This window comes from Ailuropoda melanoleuca, unplaced genomic scaffold (genome assembly GCF_002007445.2).
Source record: "Ailuropoda melanoleuca isolate Jingjing unplaced genomic scaffold, ASM200744v2 unplaced-scaffold6740, whole genome shotgun sequence".
Lineage (NCBI taxonomy): Eukaryota > Metazoa > Chordata > Mammalia > Carnivora > Ursidae > Ailuropoda > Ailuropoda melanoleuca.
In genome coordinates, this window is record NW_023242059.1 from 2,704 (window position 1) to 7,171 (window position 4,468).

Consider the following 4,468-nt stretch of genomic DNA (forward strand, 5'->3'; position numbering starts at 1 on the left):
CAAATGAGGAACTGTCATTTGTGGACAATCTGAGTGAGGGCTCAGGTAATTCCATCAAAACAAATTTCCTGGGGACAAAGGATTCTCGCTCCACAGTCCAGATTTGTTCTGTATTCCTAGGATCTCTGCCCCAGTGACATTGTGTCTCCTTGGTCTGAGATCTATTTCAGGCTTTGAAATCTCCTAGACACTAGAATAGAAAAGGAATATCAAGAATAACTGGACATCCTATTTGACAAAGTCAGAGACTGCAGTTTGAGCACAAGAAACAACCTTTCTAAAATGCAAGGGGGTTGCTGAGGAGCCCAGAAGAAGGCAGCAGTGGTTGTGGTGACTGAGCAGAGGCCAGGGACAGGATGCTTCCCACATCAACACATTAACTATGTACTTCAATCCATATCTGAAGGGATCCCCCTCTAAAGATGAAGATTGCTCTCTCTCCAGTCAGTGTTGGTATGGAGACCTGCACATCCCACCCCAGTGAAACAGTTTGCTGACTAAATTTAAAAAACTGCTTGTGCCAGGAATGATTCAGCACATTCTCTGTACTGGAAAACTTTGCTCCAAAGAGAGCTATGACTATCTCAAGACTCTGGCCAGTGATGTTCACATTGTGAGAGTAGTCTTTGACAAGAATCTGAATTATCCAGAACAGAAAGTTGTGACTGCTGGGCAGTTCAAAATTGGTTTGATCCATAGGCATCAAGTTATTGCATGGGAGACATGGCCAGCTTAGCCCTACTGCAGGGGCAGTTTGATGTGGACAGTCTTATCTCAAGACACACACACACAAATTTGAAGCATTTGAGCATGAAAAAAAATTTTACATTAACCCAGGTTCTGCCACTGAAGCATATAATGCCTTAGAAACAAACATTATTCCTTCATTTGTATCAGTGGATATCCAGGCCTCTACAGTTGTCATTTATGTGTATCAGCTACTTGGAGATGATGTAATAGTAAAAGGCATTGAATACAAAAAAACTTAAAGCCAGGCCTGTCTTGCTGTTTTTTTCATTCCCCTGTTCAAATCAAGTAATTAAACATTTATAAGCCACAAGATCATATCACGTTTAAGATCTTTTACAGTAAAATACTGTCTTCTGTTAATACAATGTTCTAAGCTTGTTGTAAACTCTGAGAATATATTCCACTTCTGTATATGATTTCTATGGAAAAACATCCACCACACAGTAAATGGTCATGTGCTAAGAAAAATTTACCCTTGTAAATACCCTCAAAGTTGATATCTGGAACTGCACTACAAAAAGTAGTGCAAGAGGAAAAAGAATCTAGATTTTCTTGTGTACATTTTTTCTCTTCAGTAATGAAACAGTTACCTTTCATTATAGAAATAAATAAATAAAACATAAAATGCAAGGGAATGGCCAGAGAAATAGAATGGCTCAGCATCAAGTATGTTGAGTGACATTCACAATGAGGTTGATAGTTTTGCAATGTCAAATCATCTGGACAATGCATCCCTTGGCCTTTTTCCTGAGGCCTCTTCTGAAAGCACTGAACTCTGAAGCACACACAAATCTGGTAGTCAAGGAAAGGGAGCCTCAGTGCTTCCAAAGCCAGCATTTATGTGATCACCCCAGCATGTTATCCTCATGGTGAACTCAAGTGGAAGACAGAAAAGTCTGTATCTTTTAATACCAAATCTTCCTTTGGCCAAAGGCATGAGTTGCTAAATAAGCCCCAACTCTGTCAGGAGGACAATGCTCTCACTATTGTTAGCTGCCATCTCTCTCTTCCAGTCTGGCCTTTTGCCTCTATCTTTCCTGGGATCTAGAAGGGGGACATATGGTGGCTGGCCATCTCATAATAAGGAACTGGAGGCCTTACCATGGGAAAGGAATAAGAAAGCACTGAGCAAGGGTCAATGGAACCTCCTACCTCCTACCACTATATTCTGAACACAAAAGTATCAATATTTCATATTTTGTTTTACTGTTTTTTCCTCTGTTTCATTCTCCAGTTCACTTTTTCCACCTCCTTTATATTTTACCTGAACTAAATTTTGAGGCTCTCTTCATAAACTTGACATAAACTCAGCAGTACAACTTCACTTGAAACGTTTCCTTAGTCCTACCTCAGGACTTCTGTAGCGGAAAGACCACCATACTTGGAGGCAGGAAACCTGGGCTGTAGTCCCAACTCTACTGCTTTTACTTGTGACATCCAGCAAGTCACCTAAGTGACATTCCATTGCTTCATAAGTAAAATAAGGATAATAATACTTTATCCCACATATATAGCATAGATCACGTGGTTATGGATCAACTAAGAGTGTATGTTCAAGTCTTATTATGTTTGTATCATTACTATTTTTTCTCCTCCAATCTACCTTGTAATAAGACAAATAAATTTCCTGCCTGATCTTGGAAGTAGACATTCATAGCTGAGGGTTCCCCTCCAGAGAACTTAGAAATTTGCACTCATCATCCCTGGCAGGAGGATTGGAAAGTGTTGCCCATTTCTCTGCTGGAATCTCTTCCAAGTTGTAGACTTTTCTTGCTGGCCTGTTTCTGTCTCCATTGGCTTTTTGTCTTTAGGGAGGCACATTTGATACTCCTCTTCTTTCTCCTTTTCCTAAAGTTCAGTTAATTTGGAGATGCTGCTGAAGGAGCTGCCCCAGATACAGGTGCTGGCATTGAACAGCCTAAATCTCAGGAGACTGTCTGGCTCGAGCTTCATGGACTTAGGCCTCATGGCTGCTGTTGCTCAGCTCTGAATGGGTTCTAAGGCTGGACAGCAGCCTTCAGGAACTAATCCTCTAAATTCTTCAATATGTTTCTCAGATACCGCCTTCACCTGCCAGTAGGAAACTCCTGGGTGGGGCCCTGGGCAACACAGGTCCCAAATGCTTTTGTGTATGGGCTGGAGAAATCCATCTGTAGGGCCAATGCCTCTGACTAGTCCAAGACACCACTGCCCTTTTTCCTCACTGGTCACGGCCCACATGACCCTGAGTTTTAGGACTTTTTAACCAGCTTCACTCTGGTGCTTCTGCTGATCTTTTCTTGCATTGCTTGGCTGTCCTTTAATCCCTTTTTTTTTTATGGCCGATGGTGGAAATTGGGTGGCCAGCACCCCAGAAGCCAATTCCACTATGATGTCCTTGTATCCCATTGTAGGCAGGACAGAACCTGGGTGCCAAAACCTGGGTGCTGGAAGAACTGATTCCTGTCCAGGAGAAAGGCAGCTGGCAAGGATTTGAGGCTCTGCCAACTACAGAGTCCAGCAGAACAAGCTGGATGTACAGACACCAGCATGGAGAGCAGAGAGCAACCCTCCATGTGCTCAGCTGCCAGGCCCTAAGAAGTCCCTGGTGTGATCTGAAGTTATGGCTCACCACCTACACTCGGTGGCCAAGACTGGGACTTGATTACTTCCTGCCACTATTTCTGGAACTTATTCTTATCAGCTGCAGCTGCACAGCTACCACCACCTTGTCTGGTAGCTGCAGAAAGAGGACTACTCGACTTGTCCCAAGAGACATCAAATAGGATGCCTTCTGTGAGCAACTCCAGAAAAGGCTAAGGAAAGGTGGGCAAGAGAGAGAGGATCGGGGACTGTGAAAGAGAGATTCAGCCATGTGGGACAACTCCCAGCAAGGCTCTGGATGCTACCATGTCACTGGAAGCCAGATTCAGAAAGGCAGTCTATAGGCAGTACTTAGTTCGAGCCTATTTTCGCATTAAAAATGATAGATGAAGAAACCAAATCCCAATGGGATGACATATTAGAAAGTACTTGGCAGTTTAACCATGTTTATTCTTCCAATCCAGGAGGATGGAATGTTTTCCATCTCCTCCATTTCTTTTATCAGTTTTCTGTAGTTTCTAGAGTACAGATCCTTTACCTATTTGGTTAGGTTTATTCTTAGTCATCTAATGGTTTTTGGTGCAATTGTAAATGGGATCAATTCCTTAATTTCTCTTTCATCAGTCACATTGTTAGTGTATAGAAAAGCGACTGATTTCTGTGCATTGATTTTGTATCCTGCCACGTTGCTGAATTGCTGCAGTAATTTGGGGGTGGAGTCTTTTGGTTTTTCCATATAAAGTATCATGTCATCTGTGAAAAGAGAGAGAGTTTGACTTCTTCTTTGCCAACTGGAATGCCTTTTATTTCTTTTTGTTGTTTGCTGAGGCTAGGACTTCTAGTACTATGTTGAACAAAGGTTGTGAGAGTGGGCATCCCTGTCGTTTTCCTAACCTTAATGGAAAAGTTCTCAATTCTTCCCCATTGCAAATTATATTTGCAGTGTGCTTTTCATAGATGGCTTTTATGATGTTGAGGTATGTTCCATCTATCCCTACACTGTGGAGAGTTTTAATCTGGAAAGGATGCTGTATTTTGTCAAGTGCTTTTTCTGCATTAATTGAAAGGATCATATGGTTTTTGTCTTTTCTTCTATTACTGTGATCTATCAATTACATTGATTGATTTATGAATT

The 4,468-nt window shown here is 41.8% G+C and overlaps 1 pseudogene; it reads left to right on the plus strand.

The window, feature by feature from the left end:
• Window positions 1-382: 382 nt before the first annotated feature.
• On the plus strand, window positions 383-989 carry LOC100475935 (annotated as a pseudogene).
• Window positions 990-4,468: the final 3,479 nt, after the last annotated feature.